The following is a 24,000-nucleotide window of genomic DNA, read 5'->3' as shown; positions in this document are numbered from 1 at the left end:
AAAAAAAAAAAAAAAAAAAAAATAGAAGGTAGACCGCAGACTGGAAGAATATTTGCATCATAAACTTCTGACATGAATATCTTATCCAGAATATGTATAAAACTCCTACCAACCAAAATAATAAGGAAGACAATCCAATTTAAAAACAGGCAAAAGAAAAACAGACTCAAAATATTTGAATAGACATTTCAAAAGGGAAGATACACAAATGGCTAATAAGTGTGTGTGATTCATCAAGAAAATGCAAATTGAAAACCACAATGAGATACTTCATATCCAGGAGAACAGCTAAAATTAGAAAAACCACCAATATATGAATATTAAGATACTGGGTCACCTGGAACTTTCATAAATTGCTTGATGGAGTATAAAATGATACAATTACTTTGGAAAATGACTTGGCAGTTTCTTACAGAGGTAAACATACACCTACTGTATGCTGCAGTCATTAAGCCTAAAAAAGAGTTGAGAGTGGGCCGGGTGTGTTGGCTCACGCCTGTAATCCCAGCACTTTGAGAGGCCGAGGCAGGAGGATTATCTGAGGTCAGGAGTTTGAGACCAGCCTGGCCAACATGGTGAAACCCCATCTCTACTAAAATTTTAGAAATTAGCCAGGTGTGGTGGTGCGTGCCTGCAGTCCTAGCTAGTCGGAAGGCTGAGGCAGGACAACTGCTTAAGTCTGGAAGGTGGAGGTTGCAGTGAGCTGAAATTGCCCCACTGCACCTCAGCCTGGGCAGCAAAGCGAGACTGTCAAAAGAGAGAGAGAGAGAGAGAGAAAGAAACAGTGAAAGTGAGAGAAAACTCATTCATAGCAGCTTAATATGCATAATAGCCAAAAGGAGGAAACAATGAAAATGTCGGTCAACAGGAGAACAGATTTTAAAATTGGGTCTATTCATACAATACTACCAAGCAATAAAGGAAAAATGATGCATACGACAATATAAAACTGTTGGGTGAAAAAAAGCCAGATGCAAAAGAGTATATACTGTATGATTCCATCTAGAGGAAGCTCAAGAACAAGACGGCAATGACAGAAAGCAGAAAGATTACCAGTCGGGAATGGCTGGATGGGGGCAAGAGGAAACTTGGTGATGGAAATCTTCTATCTCTTGACTTTGGGAACAGGAGTATACTTAATGTCTGTGCATTTCACTGCATATACATTTTATAGCAATTAAAATGGGGGGAAGGTAGGGCTTCGTTAATTGGCTTGACATCCCCATGTCGCCCTGAAGAATGTAATTTGATTTGCACGCTTAGATTCCATCAAATGGGGACTGTATCTGAATGACTTCAGTTCACAACCATCCACGGCTGTCTCTTCTCTGGGGGACTATCCATACAAGGTATTTCCTCCAGAGGAACGAAAGAACTTGCTGGTTCTCCTCTCATTCAACAGTAACAGTCAACCAATATGCCAGCTCCGAGGACCAGTGTGGGAGTGTCCCACATTCTTGCAGTCACAAAGTGTCCTTTTTAGGCCCACCATTTTTCAGCAGACATCTGACAATCTGCACCCAGGTACATTCTTCATCTCTAGGAAGTTATGAGAAACAGGTGGCAGAAAGGTTTGGAAAGGGGGTGTTTGGCATAGGCTAATGATATACGTGGCAGCCAATACCAGGAATAAAATCAGAAGCGTGTTCTGCTTGCCTGGGAGCTCACACCCTCAGAGCTAAGTACATTTCACTAGTCTCCATCTCTGCTTCCAAGGGCATGGCCCCAGAGGACCTGCTCTTTGATCCAGAACCATCCAGTAAACAACTTACAGGGGTACAGAGGTCAGATGGCAGGAGGTCCTTATCATCCTTACTACCTTCAGTTGTCCCTAAGCAGCTACATAAAAAATACCTAGCATCCATCAGTATTACTTTGCAAATTCTAGAGGTAGATTCTAGCCTCCTAGTATTGTGTTAGAAAGGAGGCTGGGCCTGACAAGAATCTCAAAGTTCCATCGTGTTGCAGCGATTGGCCCTAACTGTGGAATACCTCTGGGAAGGATCTCCAGGGATCTTCGACAAACTGCTTTCCACGTAAAATGAGGGAAGTGTGAGACTCGAAACATCAATTCAGACTTCCTTCTGACACAAACGGATACCACTTGTGTCACAGAAGTTAAATAACTAATTAGTCAACATCTAACTTTTCCCATCTTCACAGTGGCCGCTGTACGCTTTCAGGACCGACCTGATAAACATGACAACGGGATAATTAATAAGGGTTTGGAGCTTTTTTCCACACAGGAAATGGGAAAGGAGAATGTGAGTTGCTTCTTATAAGAAAGAGAAGAGAGAGTATGAGGGTGTATACCCCAAGAAATAAATAGTACAGAAGGGAAGAGTAGGAGATTTGCGCAGAAACTCTTAGGCAGGGAAGAAATTAAGCAAGCATATTCACATTTAATTTGTATTAAGATCAGCAACAACTACCACTACTTTTTTTTTTTTTTTTGAGACAGAGTCTCAACTTTGTCGCCCAGGCTGGAGTACAGTGGTGCAATCTCAGCTCACCGCAACCTCCGCCTTCCAGGTTCAAGTGATTCTCCTACCTCAGCCTCCCGAGTACCTGGGATTACAGGTGCCTGACACTACACCCAGCTAATTTTTTGTATTTTTAGTGGAGACGGGGTTTTACCATGTTGGCCAGGCTCGTCCTGAACTCCTGACCTTGTGATTCGCCCCCTTCAGCCTCCCAAAGTGCTGGGATTAGAGGTACCCAGCCAACTACCACTACTTCTATAGAATTTTTTTTTTTAAATGACTAAGTTGGACGTTTTACAAGATGCAACTTCTTTCCAGCAACAAAGCTAAAAGCTCCTCTTCTGGGGCTCTGTGATTGACGGCTACATCTTCACTGGCTGGAAATAACGTCAGCCTACGGTTTCCTCCCAACCCAGTAATTTTGAGGTTCGTTTTCCCCAATCCCAATACCCACTGCAGTCATCATGCTCCATCTAATCTTTTCGCCTAGCTAAAGGCATTTCCAATTTACTTCTTCAGGTATACTTCTGACAAATCAACAAATGAAAGTACTTCTCCTGAACTGCTTGAACCCGGGAGGCGGAGGTTGCAGTGAGCTGAGATTGTGCCACTGCACTCCAGCCTGGTGCCTGGCGACAGAGAAAGACTGTCTCAAAAAGAAAACAAAAAAAGAAAGTGCTTCTCCTTTCAAGATGGTGGTCAGGGCACCTGGAAGACCCCACCACAATTATAAAAGGGGTATATACACCCACAACAACAGAAAGTTTCAGGGGCCTGAGAGATGTCACCAAATGTCAGGAAGCCAGAAGATGTGCTGAGAGTACTGACCGATGAAACCAAGTGGAGGCAGCTTACAGCCCACAGCGTTCTGAGAGGACACTGCCGAGGCAGTCAATTGTTAACTTTATTGTTGTATCCCAAAGAGGCTCCAGACTCAGAAAAAGTAAGAACTGTATGTGACAGAAGTGACAAGGAAGCAGAAAAAGAACAGTAATTGAAAAGTCTGTGTATCAATAATTACTCCTTTCATGACTACTTCCTGTCTTTATAAGAAACAAGAAACCTTATAGCCTCCCCACTCCCAAGCAACAATTAAAAAAAGGGAGATGACTGTCTAAAAAGACTCTGGAAGAAACAGAACATTAAAGAGAAGATTTTTTTTTTTTCTAAAACAACTAAAAACAAAAACCCAATTTATTTGTATTCCTGGAAATATCTGAGAATAATTACACCCACACAACAAGAACAACAAAAATACAAGAAAAAGTTCAATGAAATTAAACATGCGAGCCTCAAACAACAACAGGGAACACTAGTGTGCACGTGCTTGAGTACCTTAGCCTCACACTTGTATTTTTTTTTTTCCTTTATTTTGAAATAGAATCCCACTCTGTCACACAGGCTGGAATGCAGTGGTGCCAACTTGGCTCAGGGCAACCTCCGCCTCCCGAGTTCAAGCGATTCTCCTGCCACAGTCTCCTGAGTAGCTGGGACTACAAGCGCCTGCCTCCATGCTCAGCTAATTTTTGTATTTTTAGTAGAGATGGGTTTTTGCCATGTTGGCCAGACCGGTCTCAAACTCCTGACTTCAAGTGATCCACCGGCCTCGGACTCCTAAAGTGCTGGGATTACAGGTGTGAGCCATGGTGTCCAACCTTTGTATTCCTGATTATTTAATCTACCATACAGACAATACCTTGCCTATAATGTGTTGTATCTTACAGTACTGTCACCAGTTTGAAATGGCATACGTGCACTATGTTCATGACAAAGGCACAGTGCCACCATGTCCATTGTTCAAGAAAACCTGAGTCTGTTTTTAACTCCTCTGCAAGTTTACACAAGTTTACTTCTCTTAGTCTGTTTTTTCTATAGAAGGGGAGTAACCAAAGGTCATGGGTTTTTTTTGTTTTTGTTTTTTGAGACAGAGTCTTGCTCTGTCGCCCACGCTGTAGTGCAATGGCGCGATCTTGGCTCACTGCAACCTCTGCCTCCTGGGTTTGGGCGATTCTCCTGCCTCAGCCTCCCGAGTGGCTGGGATTACAGGCGCCTGCCACCATGCCCAGATAATTTTTGTGCTTTTAGTAGAGAAGGGATTTCACCACGTTGGCTAGGCTGGTGTCTAATTCCTGACCTCATTAATCCACCCACCTTGGCCTCCCAAAGTGCTGGGATTATAGGCGTGCACTAGGTCATGTTTTAGACTGACATATGAAAACTCCTAGAAAATATTAATAAGGAAGAACTAGCTTAATATGAAGATTTCAAAATACTAAAACAAATTAATGAGGTACAAGTAGAATCTTCCCTGGGGAGCTTCACGAAGAAGCTTAGCATCTCTCCCATCTGGGTAATCTGCATCCCCTCCTTCCTTAAGCAGTGAGGCAGGGATTGGTTCATTGGTTCAAAACCCTACCCATTAGTCTCAAAACCTTCTTTCTATGACACACAAAAAATTTCAAGTGCCGTTTACTATACTAAAATGTGTTGACAATATTAACTACTGTATATGCAGCTTCACAACATAAATATCCTAAATGTAACATAAAAGGTAATCTAAAAGAAAAGCAAATTGTAAAAAAATATTTCACATTTCAATATATAGTTTTCGGGTCCAATTATTTATGTAATCAAATGGATGCTTGTAACTTACTTATGAAGAACAAGCCTGTATTTAAGAGAAGTCAAATTAGAATCTTTCCATATTAAAAGTGCAGGAAAATGAAAGAAGTGTGTAGGTGGACCATAGAATGACAATGACTATATTCTGTGTATATTAAAAATATGCAAAAGTTATTTTGCATTTTTATGTAAAAATTGAGTTAAGTCTAGGCTCAGAAAATTATAAATTGATCTTTCACTACATGAATATCCAACAGGACGGTTGAAAGCCATGCGCGCTATAGGGCAATTCTTTATGTCTTTACTGTGGGACATATAAAATCTCTGGCTCTCACTCATGAAATATCCTTCATTAAGCCAGGCGTCACGGTGGCTCATGCCTGTAATCTCAGCACTTTGGGAAGCCAAGGCGGGTGGATCACTTGATGTCAAGAGTTTGAGACTAGCTTGGCCAATGTGGCGAAACCCTGTCTCTGCTAAAAATACAAAAGTTAGCTGGGCGTGGTGGTGCAGGCCTGTAGTCCCAGCTACTCGGGAGGCTGAGGCAGGAGAGTTGCTTGAACCCAGGAGGTGGAAACTGCGGAGAGCAGGATTGCATCACTGCACTCCAGCCTGGGCAACAGAGCAAGATGCCATCTCACTCAAAAAAAAAAAAAAAAAAAAAAAAAATCCTTCATTGTACCACCAGAACACCTCACACATTTCCACTGTCACCCAGGGGACGGCATTGCTTCCATGAGAACTCCTGGCCAGACAATCTATGGGAGTTTCCTTTCAGTCTTCATCTTCTATCACACTGAGAATTAAATCCTGATGGACAAATCAGCAACACAGCTAAGAAGCATAGTTATTTAATATTAAAAAAAGACTATAAAAATTAATTTAGGCTTATGCCATTAACTACAGCCATATTCAACATAATTTCCTCTTTTTGAGTTCAAGATGACTGATCACATAGAACATGAGTGGAAAGCTGTATCTTTTTTACTTTTATTTAGACAGCACAAAATGAGCCTGATTCTTAAAATGTGAACATTCAAACCTGGTTAATTAATGATAAAAAGGGAGTTTTTCATAGAACTCTACAACTCTCATTTCCTCAAAACAAGAATTAATGCATTCTTTCACATGCAGTCATTACAGGAAGGGGGAGTAGCCATTTACTGTAAATGCCTTTCTGATGCAATTCTACCACCTCTTTCAAAGACAGAATTCATCCAAGAAGCCTTAGTCACTTCTTCAAGAAAAATTGCCACTATGCTGAATGTACACAGACTAAACCATATGCCTAGGGAAAAAAGATGAGCTGATGCCACCATGAGAACACCGATCGGGAGAAAAGGGGCAGAGTGAGAGCGCTCACAGCTTCTTTGTCAGAGCAGATTGTAGTATGTCTGAAAATATGGCCTTTAATATAGGAAAAAGTCTGACAAATCTAACAATCAGTGTTTCATAAATCAAATACAAACATAGATTTCCCTTCTTCCGAACTTCGAAAGTATACTTCCTAAAAGTGTAAGACCTCACTTCTAAGCCAATAGCGACTGTGATGATTTAATTTTTAAAATTTCATGCACAAAAAGGAAAATGGAACCTTATCTTTTAAAATTTGAAAATGAATCTATGTTTTGAAGAGGGTAGATTTCACGTGAAAAGGGTAAGACACTGGATCATACGATAAAGCAGTCTGGATGGAAAAACTTAAGACAAATAGTTCTGAGCTCTTCTCAAAGAGAGGATCAGTTTTTCTAAAATCTCAAAAACACCCCATGGGAAAAAAAGGAATATTTTTTCCAGTTTGTCCTTACCTGGATGGGCACGAATTCTTCTAATAGCCAGATGCACACACTTGTTTTTATGGAGGAGTTACTGCTGAGCCGAAGCTCAGGAGTCACTCAAGACCGGAGGCTGCGTGCCGCTGGAACCTGAAATCCCCTTGATGAATGAAACTGCACATAGTAATATACACACTCAGAGCGGGCTATTGGCTAAATGAAGGCAATGCGTGTGGAAGTCTGATTTGCCAACTTCAGGGCAGGCGTCTTATATTCTAATTCAGAAAGATGACAGGCTTTTTTTTTTTTTTTACTCCTTAGATAGTCAAAACTAGAAGAGGGTTCGTTTTTCTGAAGCATTCTCCCCAAACCTACAGAAACCACAGAGAGAACCACAGTGAGATTTGACTCCTTAACTAGGCAATGCCAATGAAACAAGAATTATGTTGACACTGGCAATTTACAAATAAATCTCACACCACTGCCAAAGCTTGTTCATGTTACATGCCTGCCTGAGAGTCATATATAGGTGTGGGGATGGTGTGGCTCATTTTTTAAGCCAAGAATTCTGAGCCATAATTTTGGGGCTCCCTGGGGGTGACAAACTCTACCAAAGAGTGATAAAAATTCTTTAAAAATGTATTACTCAGGCCGGGCACGGTGGCTCAAGCCTGTAATCCCAGCACTTTGGGAGGCTGAGGCGGGTGGATCACGAGGGTCAAGAGATCGAGACCATCCTGGTCAACATGGTGAAACCCCGTTTCTACTAAAAATACAAAAAATTAGCTGGGCATGGTGGTGCGTGCCTGTAATCCCGGCTACTCAGGAGGCGGAGGCAGGAGAATTGCCTGAACCCAGGAGGCGGAGGTTGCGGTGAGCCGAGATCGCGCCATTGCACTCCAGCCTGGGTAACATGAGTGAAACTCCATCTCCAAAAAAAAAAAAAAAAATGTATTACTCTTTCTGCTATACTGGTGATCAACCAAAACATTACGAACTAAGAATTACCTAAGACTGGACTCAGAATTGTCTGTGGAAGAACTCAGGAATATGAATTTTAACTAGCATCCTAGGTCATTCTTATGTCTTCAGAGTTTGAGGACTACTTTTCCTGTCAATGGAACTGAACAGCTGATTATAGCCGCTTTCATCTTCCTTTATCAATCAATTACTTTTGTCTTTGATTCCTGCTGAAGTCAGGAGCGACAAGAACAGCAAAGCCTTCTCAGGACAACTTGTGGCTACCAACTCTAAGAAAATAAGAGGAGAGCCAGGCTGGGTTCCCTTGATCTCCCTCCCCACCCACCTCTGCATCACCCCACCAAGAGAGAAAAGTTCAAGCTGTAGAAACCCGAAAAATGTAGTACTTGAGGGTGAATATGAGTACTACACTAACAGATGCTGCAACTGGAAAACAAAAAATACACTGCCAAAGAGAAGAGGAAGAAAAAGAGAGGGAAAGAACACTAATGCTGACTTCTTACTATTGTAGAAAAAAACTGCGTACTAGTCACATGACCAGGGAAAGTTAGGTGTGCAGACACTTTGAAGGTTGATGGGTTTACAGAATCTACTGAGTGAAAAGGAAAAAGACTCTCAGCAAACCAAGAGGGGTTTTTATTAACAGACCCCCATCTCACAGATTGAATCCCAGGTCACCACCCAGGAACAGAGAGGCCAGGCTCCTCCCTGCTGTAAAGGGTGAGAACTTCCCGAGGCTCCATCCCCTCTTCCCAGTGCGCAGGCTGGTGGGGGATTCTCCAGAGACCCTCCCCCTTATCTTCCTCCTGCATGGATCGTTACTATGTTGCAGATGCCAAATAAAGAATTTTATGTGCAGTTTTCTTTGCCAAAGAAGTCTCACCAAAAAAACAACATCTTCGAAGTATCTGAACACACAACCTCCAGTGTCTACATCTCACAGAAAGGGCACACGGCGAGTCCTCTAAGGAAGAAGCCGTGCTGCTGAAGTGTGTCCATTTCTATCCCAACTGCTCTATCAACAGAAAGGATTTTTTAGAAAGGAAACAGAGAAATACTGTTGAAAATGTATTTAAAAGAAATAATCTTTCTGTATTTCCTATTCTTATTCCTTCATTTACCCTAAGATTGTGTGACCTTTCAGAAATTTTGGAGAAGTTGCCTATCATCTGTTCTCGATTCTAACCGGTTTATTTCAGTCCAAAGTACTGGGGGAAACCCCGTCATTACAATGACTTGAAAATATTTTTTGGACATCACCAACGTGAGCTCAACCTAGAAAACAGCTTATTAGGAGCAGGTTTTCCAAATTCTACCCCACCTTTGTTTCAGGATGACTTTGCATGATGGCATCTTAACACAAAAGGGAAGGAAGCTGACTTCTGACTTTCTGTTATGAGCTGATGTGGTACATTTGGTATTCCAAGTGTTTTGCCTAATAGGTAAATGCAGATCTGCTGGGGCAGTGTTTCTCAGATTGTGTTGGCACTGAAATCCCTTCTGTTCCCCTAAATGAAATCTTGGGTGAAGGCCCAATATCCTCACCAGAGAAAAGTGGGCCAGGCTCGCCGCTGTGGCAGGGGGGCTGCAGGGCCTACAGGCCTTCTTTATTAGGGACCACTTCCTCGACTCAGCCCCAGGGTGGCTACAGAGGCAACGCCACCAAACCCCAAAGACTCTCTGTTTTCTATTTTCTCAGAGGTTGATGATTTTTTAAATTAATACTTTATCATTTTATTTTATGTGTGCCTTTGTGTCTCAAAGTGGGGCATACATTGACACATTTTTAAAGTCATGTCAAGTCATATTTGAAATGCTAGTTGCAACACTGAGCTTAGGAATTCTGAAACATGCTCGGTCAGTGTGGACCCTGACATGAAAATTATAATTTCCATCTGTATCCCTCTGGAAACAATACCCTTGGTATAGTTGCAAGTTCAAGGTCATTTTAGAAACACAAAATTTTGTGGAGATACAGTTTAAGTGAATGAGAATAGCATCTTGATGATTAAGATCTCTTGCCAAATTTCACTTCTACTAGTGACCATTAGCTTGCTACATAGAAGACAGTAAGTTTCAGACTTATATATTAACACTCAAGCAAATATATATATATATATGTATGTACACTGTGTGTGTCTGTGTGTGTGTGTGTGTGTGTGTGTGTGTGTGTGTGTGTGTGTATACCTGAGCTCTAAAATGGAAAATGAATTTAAAGTGCTGCTAGGTAATCATTATCAAGAAAATTATATTAATATCAGCTCAGCACAGAGAACAAAGACTGAAATTCCTTCATGAAGAGGCAATATGTACTTCTAAACTTCTGCTAACAAAAAAGTTTAATAATCTTTTCTTTTTCTGAGTGTTATTGCTCAGTTTTGTTTGTTTTGGGGGGGTGGAGTCTGGCTCTGTTACTCTGGTTGGAATGCAGCGGCACGATCTCAGCGCACTGCAACCTCTGCCTCCTGGGTTCAAGCAATTCTCCTGCTCAGCCTCCCAAGTAGCTGGGATTACAGGTGCCTGCCACCATGCCCAGCTAATTTTTGTATTTTTAGTAGAGACAGGGTTTCACCATGTTGGCCAGGCTGGTCTCAAACTCCTGACCTCAGGTGATCTGCCCACCTTGGCCTTCCAAAGTGCTCTGGCATTACAGGTGTGAGCCACAGAGTCCAGCTATTTCTCAGTTTTAAAAGAGACAGTGTGTCTCATTTGGCAAAGCCATCACATTTCAAATACATATAAGAGAAAATATCCAGAGTGAAGCAGCTATTCTGGGTCACTGGGACCACTAATCTGAATCAGGGAAGGTCCCAATGTTCTGTAATCAACTGTCCCATAGAATAAACAGTGTTTAAAAGAAGGGAACTTTATATCTAAGCAAGTGTCAGAAGCGTATACACAAAAGGAATAAAAGTGAACTGTCTTTTCAAAATCCATGCTTAACCATATCCTTGTTTCCCGAATACTCTAAATTTCCTATAATTTCCTTTTTAACTTATTGACAATAAAATATTTATGGAAGCACTGTAGTAGCACTTACAGTATCTTAAAATAGTCAGCCTCTTTCCAAGAACTGAAGTGTAGTTAAGAGAAATAATAACATCTCAGCACTTTGAGAGGCTGAGGCGGGTGGATCGCCTGAGGTCGGAGTTCAAGACCAGCCTGGCCAACATGATGAAACCCCATGTGTAAAAATACAAAAATTACCTGGGCATGGTGGTGGGTGCCTGTAATCCCACCTACTCGGGAGTCTGAGGCAGGAGAATCGCTTGAACCCAGGAGGCGGAGGTTGCAGTAAGCCAAGATCATGCCACTGCACTCCAGCCTGGGCAACAGAGTGAGACTCTGTATCAAAAAAAAAAAAAAAAAAAAAAAAAAAAAAAAAAAAAAAAAAAAAAAAAAAAAAAAAAGAAGGATATTAAAGTAGTAGTCCTCAAATGCTTGTTTATGTTCCCAAAATTTATCTCTATGTTTGTGGTTTAAGACTGAGGCTACTTTTCCCTTAGGAATATTGCTGCTAATGGTAGTATCCAGGTCACTTCACAAAACTGATTTCACATCACGTATCCTGTATGTTATGTTATATATTCAAATGAAATACATATTTTAATTGCACTGCAATGCTCATAATTATATAGGGTATAAAATAAGAACTAAGAATGATTATATCTGTATGCAAATATAAGAAAATTTAGTCATGATGAAGAGCTTTGAAAGTTGATGACACTGGTTATTATGCCTTACTTTACCTCCAAATATATCATGTGCTTTTCCTTTGATACGATTATATCATTATTCTCTTTTTTGTTTTTTTAAGAGATGGGGTTGCTGGGTGTGATTGCTCATGCCTGTAATCCCAGCACTTTGGGAAGTCATGGCAGGCATCACCTGAGGTTGGGAGTTCAAGACCAGCCTGACCAACATGCAGAAATTCCGTTTCTACTAAAAATACAAAATTAGCCGGGTGTGGTGGCACATGCCTGTAATGCCAGCACTTGGGGGGTCGAGGCAGGCAGATCACGTGAGGTCAGGAGTTCAAGAGCAGCCTGACCAACATAGAGAAACCCTGTCTCTACTAAAAATACAAAATTAGCCAAGTGTGGTGGTGCATGCCTCTAATACCAGCTGCTTGAGAGGCTGAGGCAGGAGAATCGCTTGAACCTGGGAGGCGGAGGTTACGGTGACCTGAGATTGCACCACTGAACTCCAGCCTAGGAAGTAACAGTGAAACTCAGTCTCAAAAAAAAGAGACAGAAAAAGATGGGGTCTTGCTAGGCTGAACTTGAACTCTTGGGGTCAGGTACTCCTCCAGCCTCAGCCTCCCAAGTAGCTGAGTTTATAGGCACGCACTACAGCACCAGGCTATATCACTGCTCTTAATCTCATCAGCTATAACTAATACCACTGGGTGCTCTCAAAGAGGGAAGGAAAAAAAAGCTTAAAAAGAGAAACAGATTTACTTTAAATACGGAAGAAATGTGGTAACATATATGGAATTAACAAGACAATAAAAAAGAACATAATATTCAAAGTTCTCCCAAATTAGATGGAAAAAGTATTGGACTGGACATATGATGTGAGCCAGGACAGCCTGGCCACTGTGTGGAGCAGAGGACGAGAGGCTGACTAAAGGCAGGCGATGTGTGTGACTGGCCATGTGAGTGCCTGGGATGTGTGCAAAGCCAGTGTGTCTGAATTGGGAAGGCCCTGTGTGGCAAACTTGGTAAGAATTTAGTGGTCAGTCTTTCAGAGAGGTAGTTATTTGGTCTGGCTGGTAACTCAACTGATGAGGACCCAAAGTCAGAGTTGAGTAGTGCTGTGTGTTCAGCTTCATGGTCCCAGAGTGTGGGCAGCAGGCAGCTCCCAAACATGGTGCTGGCCAAAAAGGACCAAGCCAGACTCTGGACAGCTCAGTATAAAGCAATAAGCCCTCTAGAGCTCCGTTTTTACAATAAAATCATTTTCCTACATGACATTCTCTTTTAATTTTTGAGATGGAGTCTTGCTGTCACCCAGGCTGGAGTGCAGTGGTGCAATCTCAGCTCACTGCAACCTCTGCCTCCTGGGTTCAAGCAATTCTCCTGCCTCAGCCTCCTGAGTAGCTGGGATTACAGGCGCCTGCCACCATGCCCATCTAATTTTTGTGTTTTTAGTAGAGACAGGGCTTCACCATGTGGTCAGGCTGGTCTTGAACTCCTGACCTTGTGATTCACCCTCCTCAGCCTCCCAAAATGCTGGGATTACAGGCGTGAGCCATGCACCCAGCCATGACACTAATTCCTTACTTAACTGTGGAGAAGAGGGGAGTAGAAGTTAAGATATGAGAATCTGAAAAATCCTTTACTACTAACATAGCTAACTTAAAACTGTCTACTGAAAATGATCATTGGACTCCATCTTATAGTAATGAGTTTTACGCATTTTTAATGTTACAAATATGGTCTTTTAAATGACAACACAAACTATGACCTTACTAAATAGGCTGATGACATGTTAAATTCTAAGTGTGAAAGTGTGTGCAAGTGTGTGCGTGTATGTGTAAGGCTGGTAAATTCCAGTTCCAGTAGCAGGGGAAGTTAGGGAAGGGAATGAACAGAAAGGGATTTTTGGTTATAATCAAGAGTACCCTTTTTTGGTTCTTGACAACAGTCAAACTGGTCTAACCCGTGTTTTTCAAACTGTAGGTAATCCATAAGTGGGTTGTAAAATAAATCCAGTGCACTGAAAACAACATTTTTATGAAAAGGAAACAGACTAGCATTAAAAAATAAGTGTTCACAGTTAGTGGGGCAACTTTTTCATAAAATAGTTTCATGTATATGTAAGGGCTGCATGCACTTTTCCATGATGTAAAACTAATTCTGTGAGGTCCAGGAAAAATGGTCTCTTAGAAAAGAAGATTAAAAATCATGTTTGAAATTAGATGAGTGGAACCTGTGTGAGTTTAATTTTAATCAGTTCTCTGTTTCTGTCTCCTTAACTGGGAAAGCAACCCACAAATCAAGATGAATTGACGTTAATAATCAACAATGCTAAAGATAACATGCAAGTCCTTACTCATTCATTCATTCAGTGTGATGTCTACTCTCCGCACATGAGGGGTTATGGGGGGACGATGAAATATGAGAAAATTAAAACAAAATCCATTAAATAGGATCCTATAATAATCGCTAACACATATTGAGTGTCTGTTACTTGCTGGTAGTATTTTAAGCATTTTACACATCATTAACTCCCTTTATCCTCCTAATAATCCCATGGAGATGCTAATATTATCCCTGTTTTCCAGATAAAGAATCTAAGAAATTCAGTCAGTTGCATAAGATGCAGAGCCAGTATCTGAACCCAGGAAGTCTGGGTCCAGAATCCTAATCCCAACTATACAGTATCCTTAACAGTTATTACCACAATCATCCATAAGGAGAATAAGACTCACACTGGGGAGAAAAGAGAGGAACAAACACAAAAAGGAAACACTACTGCCTGGGCTTTGCTGGCTGTCCTCATTTCTCCTGCTGCTCAAGTATAGTCTAGTCTATGCTACAGACAGCCTCTTTTCCACTTTCATACGCTGATACATTCTGAACACAATTCTTAGCAAATTCATTCAAACTCCATCTCTTTCTTTCTTCTCTAGAAAACATGTAAGAATGCAACTAAGTGGGTTTCTTCCTTTCTGTATTGAATCTAACTCTTATTTATTTCAAAGTTAAAAGGAATTCATTCTCAGGTGTTGGTTCTCACATCTTTCATATGAGCCAATCGTTTCTAACACATCTTCCAGGTCTTTTTTTTTTTTTTTTTTTTTNTTTTTGAGACAGAGTCTCGCTCTGTTGCCAGGTGCCAGGCTAGAGTGCAGTGGCGTGATCTCGGCTCACTGCAACCTCCGCTTCCTGGGTTCAAGCAATTCTCCTGCCTCAGCCTCCCGGGTAGCTGGGACTACAGGCACGCGCCACCATATCCAGCTAATTTTTTTTGTATTTTTAGTAGAGACGGAGTTTCACCATGTTGGCCAGGATGGTCTCAGTCTCTTGACCTCGTGATCCACCCGCCTCAGCCTCCCAAAGTGCTGGGATTACAGGCGTGAGCCACCATGCCCGGCCTATCTTCCAGGTCTTATCTCCCCAAACCAGTGACTCTTGTCACAGGGGAGACTGCTGCTAGTCTGGCTAGACAGAGCTCCTAGGGGCACCTCTTTGTTTGAACCCACTTGTGCTATTCTCCTCGTTGGTTTTGAATAGAACCCAAAGAAATCTCAGCTATAATGTCCACTGTGACAAGTGTACCAATGTGTTTCAGAAAAACTATGAAAAGGTATGTGCCAAAAGATTTCTTATTCCTCTAATCTGTCCACTCTTGTCTTCAGGTTACATAGTAAGTCCTATAGATAGGGCCTAGACAGTAAAATCAGTAGAAATCAACATCTCTTTTGGTAGCATGGTTACCTTTCCTAGGACTTGGGTCCATGAGTAAGAACCTAACTTTTAAAATGCTGTTTAAGTGCTGGGTAAACACAATAAGCACTGTGCCTCTCACATGTGAGTTAAAATGGCCAGGGCAAATAAATCCTGCAACCAAAGGACAAACACTATGTAGGTGTTCATCTGCCAACATACCTTGGCCACATAATTTGCTATTTTACTAATGAAAATGCCTTTTGGCCAAACAAACATAGCATCTTTCTAACATTTAAAAAAAAATCTTTAAAAGTTAATGTATCATGATGGACAGCACATTGTCATATGGAGAATTAAATTATTAGAATAATTGGGGATTCTTTAAAAATACAACAAAACATGCAGATAAGCAGGACAAAATCTGGCCAGGTGCAGAGGTTCACGCCTGAAATACGAGCACTTTGGCCGAGGTGGGTGGATCACGTGAGATCAGGAGTTCAAGACCAGACTGGTCAACATGGTGAAATCTCATCTCTACTAAAAATACAAGAATTAGCCAGGCATGGTGGTGCATGCCTGTAATCCCAGCTACTCGGGAAGCTGAGGCAGGAGAATCGCTTGAACCTGGGAAGCTGAGGTTGCAGTGAGCCAAGATTGCGCCATTGCACTGCAGCCTGGGTGACAAGATTCCACGTCAAAACAAACAAACAAAAAGACAAAACTGAGGCTTAAGGAGACTGTGACAAGGCTTTACCACATTTTGCTTGTATATAGATTCTCCAAGTAATTTATTAAAATGAAGACAATGAAAGTTATATTCCTTTGAAAAATACAGTTAAAGTAGAGTGCTGTCAAAATAAAATTTCTCACTGAATAATACTGTCTACATGCCAGTGTTAATGTCATTCAAGAGGCAGGAAATACAATTTTACTATTCATCACTATAAAACTGTAAGTTATTTTTAGGTATATTTAGATAACTTCTTTCAATAACAGATTAAACCATTTATTTCTACCAAGTATTCTTTGTGTCTAAAACCAATACTTTTGACATGGTCTGGGACAGATTCTCTGTAGTTAAAAAAAATAAAATAAAATGATGATTCAAGTATATACCAACCCAGTCTATTAGCTTCTAAGAAAGATATAGCTTTTGGGTAAGAATAGTGATGTCTGTGCTTAATGAACATGACACATTTTGCAAGTGGTATGAACATGCTGGGACTTTTTTGGGTGATGATGCTCATTTTCCCTGTCCCTTTTACCCTGTTTCCTTAGCTGCACCTGGGACCAAGAGTATTCATTTTTAAGATCATCAGAAGAGGGCAGTGTCTGGTTGTGGGAATTCGAATTTCTTTTTTAATTTGGAAGCTGAATGGCTTATGGGGCAGGAGATGAGAATCAAGTGTAGAATTTGTAGCCTGAGCTAGTGTGATGCACTATTGTCACACACTCATGGTTAATAGGAAAACTGCACCTACCCAGTAAAAAAATAATGTGGATAATAACCTTCTAAACTGCAGCACGTTGTTTGTTAAAGCCATCTGGCAAAGGCCTCCCTAGAATAAAGGCATTAGGAGAGTTGTTCTCTGAGTTGAATAAAGGTACACTCAGCTGAGAAGGACAGGGGACTTCTCAGGGAGCAACTATTGTTAGAGAAGGAAGTAGCTGCAGGTTTAAAAATTATCCCATAAAACCTTCATTGTCATTGAGGCAAAGAGTGGGCCTCTCTCTTCCTTTCCTATCTGTACCCATGGCAGGCTGCCCTCAATGTATCAGGGTGGAAAAACTGTGTGTATGGGGATGAGTAGGTTTTGCTTTCCACTACATTTTGCTAAGACAAACACTTTCCAAGTAGGGTATTTAAAAAACAAAGAAGACTGAGGTTTAACATTAATTTTTCAAAATTATGAAACATCTGTTAAATGAGTATTACTCATTTGTCAGTAAAAGGTTTGCTCTTTAAAAGCTCTGTGGCCTTGTGCAAGCCCCATCAGCTCTTGGAGACTCAGCTGCCTTGTCTGTAAACTGAAAACCTTAAGGTAGATGTCCTCTAACATTCCTCCGTTCTCTAAATTTACATGGTTAATTATTTTGTGACTTTATCTTCTCCTCCAAACATCCTTGATCTAAATCTTACACAAATTTCACTTTAAAAGGAGGGTGGAGGGCGCGTGCTGGCTCACACCTATAATGTGCTCAGCACTTAGAGAGGTCAAGGCGGGTGGATGGCTTGAGTCCAGGAATTTGAGACCAGCCTGCACAACATGGCAAAATCCTGTCTTTACAAAAAATACCAAGAAATTAGTCGGCCATGGCGATGCATATCTGTAATTCCAGCTATGTCTCGGAGGCTGAGCTGGGAGGATTACCACAGCCTGGGAGGTTAAGGCTGCAGTGAATCAAGTCATGATGGTGCCACTGCCCTCCAGCATGGGTGACAGAGTGAGACTGTCTCCAAAAAAAAAAAAAAAAAAAAAAAAAAAAATAAAAAAAAAAAAAAAAAAAAAAAAAAAAAAAGGAGGGTGGGTGGTGCTGGACTGTGAACAGACAGGAGAACTTGCCAGGACACATTCAGTTGTTAACTGCTTGCTCTGTCCTGGAGTTTATAGTTTGAAGAACAGGCATATGAATCTGAATTTACAATGGAAATAAAATTAACTCACTATGTATTAATTTTAATTTGGGGGCAGTATTTGCAATGTATCTTAAATTATAAGGAGATTCCTCTCTTTTACAAATGCACTTTAAGCTATTCCAAATCCGATGCCAGCAGCTTTTCACTCTGAAAAACGAAGAATCTGAAGCAAAAAAAACTGAACAAGAAGATAACTTACAGTGAAAAGAAAGCTTTTGATTACCCATGCTAATGTTCCCATTCATTAAAATAGTAAACTGAAACTTGATTTTAGATATGTATTTATATGCTCCCTCAACCAGAGATGCTGGATTCATTTTCCAATTATTATTATTTTTATAGAACATTTTATTTTATAGTGGTAAGAACACTTCATGTAAAACCTACCCTCTCAACAAAATTTTAAGTGCACAATATGTTATTGTTAACTATAGGCACGGTGTTGTTCAGCAAACTTCTAGAACTTACTCATCTTGTGTAACCGAAAATGTACACCCATTGAACAGCAACTCCTCATTTCCTCTCTTCCAAGTCCCTGGCAACCATCACTCTATTCTGTTTCTATGAGTTTATTTTAGATGCCTCACGGAAGTGGAATCATGCAGTATTTGTCCTTCTGAGACTGGCTTATGTCACTTAGCACAACGCCTCCAGGCTCATTCATGTTGTCGCATATGGCAGGTGTCCTTTTTTAACATACTGTATGGTATTCCACTGTATGTACATACCACATCTTCTTTATCCATTCATCCATCAATGAATGTTTAGGTTGTTTCCAGATCTTGGTTATTGTGAATAATGCTCAATGAATGTGAGAATGTTAATATCTCTTCGAGATCCTGATTTCAATTATTTTGGATGTATACCCAGAAGTGAGATTGCTGGGTCCCATGTACAACAGCATCAAAAAGAATAAAATGCTTAGGAATAAACTTAGCCAAGGAGATAAAAGATTTATACACTGAGAACTACATAAGGTTAATAAAAGAAATTAAAAACACAAATAAAGGGGAAGAAATCCCATGTTCATAGATTGAAAGACCTAATATTGGTAAAATATCCATATTATCCAAAGCAATCTGCAGACACAATGCAATCCCTACGAAAATCCTCTTGGTATTTTCTCAAAAAATAAAAATAAAAATAAAAATCCTAAAATGCATATGGAACAACAAAGGACTCCAAATAGTCAAAAACAAACTTGAGAAAGAAGAGCAAATTTGGAAGCATTATATTTTCTGATTTCTGAATGTATTGCAAACTTACAGTAATTTAAACAGTACAGCAATGGCGTTAAAACAGATGTAGAGACCAATGGAATACAGAGCCGAGAAATAAACCCATACATACATAGTCAACTGATCTTTGACAAGGGTACCAAGAATACACATCAGGGAAGGATAGTCTCTTCAACAAACGGTGCTCGGAAAACTGAATATCCACATGCGACATAATCAAATTGGACCTTGATATGGTTTGGATCTGTATCCCCACCCAAATCTCATCTCAAATTGTAATCCTAAATGTTAGAGGTGGGGCCTGGTGGGAGGGGACTGAATCATGGGGGCAGACTTCCCTTTTGGTGCTGTTCTCACGATAGTGAGTGACGGAGTTCTTGTGAGATCTGTTCATTTAAAAATGTGTGGCACCTCCCTCCCCAACTTTAGCTACACATCTTGGCCATGTAAGATGTGACTGTTTTCATTCTGACTTCTGCCATGATTGTAAGTTTCCTAAGGCCTTCCCAGAAGCAGAAGCCACTATGCTTCCTGTACAGCATCACAGAACTGTGAGCCAATCAAACCTCTTTTCTTTATAAATTACTCAGTCCCAGGTATTCCTTTATAGCAGTTCAAGAATGGACTAATATAGAAAATTAGTACCAAGAAAAGAGGCATTGCTATAAAGATACCTGAAAATGTGGAAGCAGTTTTGGAACTGAGTACCAGGCAGAAGTTGGAACAATTTGGAGGGCTCAGAAGAAAACAGGAAGATGAGGTGAAGTTTGGAACTTCCTAGAGACTTGTTGGATTGTTGCAACCAAAATGCCGATTGTGATACATATGGACAATGAAGTCCAGGCTGAGGAGGTCTCAGGTGAAAATTGGATACTGAGAATTGGAGTAAAGCTATGCTTTTGCAAACAGCCTGGCTGCAATGTGCCCTTGCTCTAGGGATCTGTGGAATTTTGAACTTGAAAGTGATGATTTACGGTATTTCATGGAAGAAATTTCTAAGCAGCAAAGTATTCAAGACGTGGCCTGGCTGCTCATGTGTGTAAGCAAAAAAAGAAAGACCTGTAACTGAAACTTTTTTATAAAAGAAAAGCGGAGAGTCAAAGTTTGGAAAATTTGCATCCTAGACACGTGGCAGAAAAGAAAAGCCCATTTTCAGGAGAGCAATTCAAACTAAAAGAAAGACAAGTGCTGATAGCCAAGACAATGGGGAAAAGACCTCTGATGGCATTTCAGAGACCTTCATGGCAGGCCCTCTCATCACAAGCTCAGAGACCTAGGAAGACTGAAAGGTTTCATGAGTCAGGCCCAGTGCCCAGCTGCCCTGCACAGCCATGAGAACTGCTCCCTGCATCCCAGCTGCTCCTGCTCCAGCCATGGCTCAAAAGAGCCCAAGTATAGCTCAGGCCACTGCTCCAGAGGATGTAAGCCATAAGTCTTGGCAGCTTTCATGTGGTATTAAGCTCGTGGGTACACAGAGTGGTAGAGTGAATGAGGCTCGGGAGCCTCCACCTAGATTTCAGATGATGTATAGAAAAGCCTGGATGTCCAGGCAGAAGTCTTCTGCAAGGATAGAGCCCTTATGGAAACCTCCAGTATGGAGGTTCCGGAAATGTATGGTTGGAGTCCCTACATAGCATTCCCACTGGAGCACTGCTTAGTGGAGCTGTGAGAAGAGGGCCACTATCCTCCAGACTCCAGAATGGTAGGTCCACTGTCAGCTTGCACCCTGCACCTGGAAAAGCCATAGACACTCAACACCAGCCCCTGAGAGCAGACATAGGGGCTGAACCCTGTAAAGTCACAGGGGCAGAGGTGCCCAAGGTCTTGTGAGCCCACCCCTTACATCGCTGTGCCCTGAATTTGGGACTTGGAGACAAAGGAGATTATTTTTGAGCTTTAAGATTTAATGACTGCCCTGCTGGGTTCCAGACTTGCATGGGACCTGTAGCCCCTTTCTTTTGGCCAATTTCTCCCTTTTGGAATGGGAATATTTACCCAATGCCTATATCTTCATTGTATCTTGAAAATAACTCGTTTTTTATTTTCCAGGCTCATAAGCAGAAGGGACTTGCCTTGTCTCAGATGAGACTTTGGACTTTTGAGTTCATGCTAGAAAAAAAGTCAAGATTTTGAGGAACTGTTGGGAAGGCATAGTTGGGTTTTGCAAAGTGAGAAGGATATGAGATTTGGGAGGGGTCAGGGGTGGAATGATATAGTTTGGATCTGTGTCTCTACCCAAATCCCATGTTGAAACATTATCCACAATGTTGGAGTAGGATCCGATGGGAGGTGATTGGGTCATGGAGATGGATTTCCCCTTTGGTGCTGTTCTCGTGATAATGAATGAGTTTTCGTGAGGTCTGATGATTTAACAGCATGTGGCACTCCCCTGCCCCCACTCCTCTTTCTTCTGCTCCAACCATGTAAGACATGCCTGCTTTCCCTTTGACTTCTTCCAGAATTGTAAGTTTCCTGAGGCCTTGCAAAAGCAGAAGCCACTATGCTGAATTGTGAGCCACGCTACATTAGGTAAGGTCTGCATCAGTCTGCTCTTGGACTGCTGTAAAGAAATAGCTGAGATGAGGTAATTTATAACAAACTTATTCTTTATAAATGACCCAATCTCAGGTATTTCTGTAAAGCTGTGCAAGAGCAGACTAATACAGACCTTATCTTACACCTTACATAAAACCAACTCAAAATGGATTAGTGTTTTGGTTTTTTTTTTTTTTTTGGAGACAGACTCTCACTGTCACCCAGGATGAGTGCAGTGTCATGATCTCAGCTCACTGCAACCTCCACCTCCCGGGTTCAAGCAATTCTCATGCCTCAGCCTCCTGAGTACCTGGAATCACAGCACCAGCCACTGGGTCCAGCTAATTTTTTTTTTTTTTTGTATTTTTAGTAGAGACAGGTTTCACCATGTTGGCCAGGCTGGTCTTGAACTCCTAACCTCAAGTGATCCACCTGTGTTGGTCTGCCAAAGTGCTGGGATTATGGGTGTGAGATGCCACTGTGCCTGGCTTGATTAATGATTTAAACATAAGACCTGAACCTATAAAACTCCTAGGGGAAAACACAGGGGAAACCTTCATGACACTGGTCTAGGCAATGATTTCATGACTATGACACCAAACCACAGGCAATTAAAGCAAAAATACACAAAAATACACAAGTGGGATGACATCAAGCTGAAAAGCTCTGTACAGCAAAGGAAAAAATCAACAGAGTGAAAGGCGACCTACAGAATGGGAGAAGATATTAGTAAACCACATATCTGATAAACAGTTAATATCTAAAATACATAATGAACTCCTACAACTCAACAGCAAACAAACAAACCAAACAACAACAAAATAACTTGCCTTAAAAACAGGCAAAGACATTTAAAAATGAATAGAATTTTTTTAGACTTTTACTTTTTTTTTTCAGACAAGGTCTCATTCCATCACCTAGGCTAGAGTGCAGTGGTGCAATCTCAGCTCACTGCAACCTCTACCTCCCAGGTTCAAGTGATTCTCATGCCCCAGCCTCCTGAGTAGCTGGGATTACAGGCATCAGCCACTATGCCCAGCTAATTTTTATATTTTTAGTAGATACAGGGTTTTGCTATATTGCCCAGGCTGGTCTCGAACTCCTAGCTTCAAGTGATCCACCCACCTTCGCCTCTCAAAAGTGCTGGCCTCTCAAAAGCCACTGCACGCGGCCCTAAATAGACTTTGTTGTTGCTGTTGTATTATTGAGACAGAGTTTCGCTCTTGTCACCCAGGCTGGAGTGCAATGGCACAATTTCTGCAAACTGCAACTTCTGCCTTACAGGTTCAAGCCATTCTCCTGCATCAGCCTCCCGAGTAGCTGGCATTACAAGCATGCACCACCATGCCTGGCTCATTTTTGTATTTTTAGTAGAGACGGTTTTTCACCATATTGGCCAGGCTGGTCTCAAACTTCTGACCTCAACTGATCCACCCACCTTGGCCTCCTAAAGTGTTGGGATTATAGGCGTGAGCCACTGCACTTGGCCATGAACAGCCTTTTTGTTGTTGTTTTGAGATGGAGTTTCACTCGTCACCCAGGCTGGAGTGCAATGGCACAATCTCTGCAAACTGCAACCTCCACCTCCCAGGTTCAAGCCATTCTACTGTATCAGCTTCCTGAGTAGCTGGGATTTACAAGTGAGTGCCACCACGCCTGGCTAATTTTTGTATTTTTAGTAGAGATGGTGTTTCACCATATTGGCCAGGCTGGTCTCAAACTCCTGATCTCAACTGATCCACCCACCTTAGCCTCCCAAAGTGTTGGGATTACAGGCATGAGCCACCGCACCTGGCCGAATAGACATTTTTTAAAAGAAGGCATACAAATGGCCATCGAGTATATGAAAAAGTGCTCAACATCACTAATCTTAAAAGAAATGAAAATCAAAATCACAACATATCCCCTCACACCTTTTAGGATACCTATTAGAAAAAAAACAAAACAAAACAAGATAAATAATGGTGGGATATGGAGAAGTTGGAACCCTTTCACACTATTGGTAAGAATGTAAAATGCAGCTGTTAATGGAAAACAGCATGGAAGTTCTTCCAAATATAAAAAATTGTTACCATGTGATCCAGCAGTTCCACTTCTGTGTATATTTTTTCCCAGTCATTGGTGTAGGCATACCTGAACTACTGATGTGTGCATATTATGTTGATTATACATTTCAAATGGGAATGCTACTTTTTTTTTTTTTTTTTTTTGAGACAGAGTCTCACTCTGTCACCCAGGCTGGAGTGCAGTGGTGCAGTTTTGGCTCACTGCAACCTCCACCTCCAAGATTCATGTGATTCTCCTGCCTCAGCCTCCTGAGCTAGGATTACA

General features: G+C 41.3%; 1 protein-coding gene across 4 annotated transcripts in view; it reads right to left on the bottom strand.

Moving 5' to 3' along the window:
- Positions 1 to 24,000, bottom strand: part of LOC108307292 — a 242,332-nt gene that overhangs the window by 85,166 nt on the left and 133,166 nt on the right. Inside the window, exon 1 of one of the 4 annotated variants that reach the window (XR_005200972.1) lies at positions 6,914 to 7,206. The exons of the other annotated variants lie outside the window; for them this stretch is intronic. The gene's annotated coding sequence lies outside the window, so the exon portion shown is untranslated. Of the gene's footprint in view, positions 1 to 6,913; positions 7,207 to 24,000 lie in introns of those variants that run through there. 4 annotated transcript variants of the gene reach the window in all.

Source organism: Cebus imitator, unplaced genomic scaffold (genome assembly GCF_001604975.1).
Source record: "Cebus imitator isolate Cc_AM_T3 unplaced genomic scaffold, Cebus_imitator-1.0 Scaffold77, whole genome shotgun sequence".
NCBI lineage: Eukaryota > Metazoa > Chordata > Mammalia > Primates > Cebidae > Cebus > Cebus imitator.
Note: the sequence above shows the minus strand (reverse complement) of the source record. Positions and strands in the feature narration are given on the sequence as shown.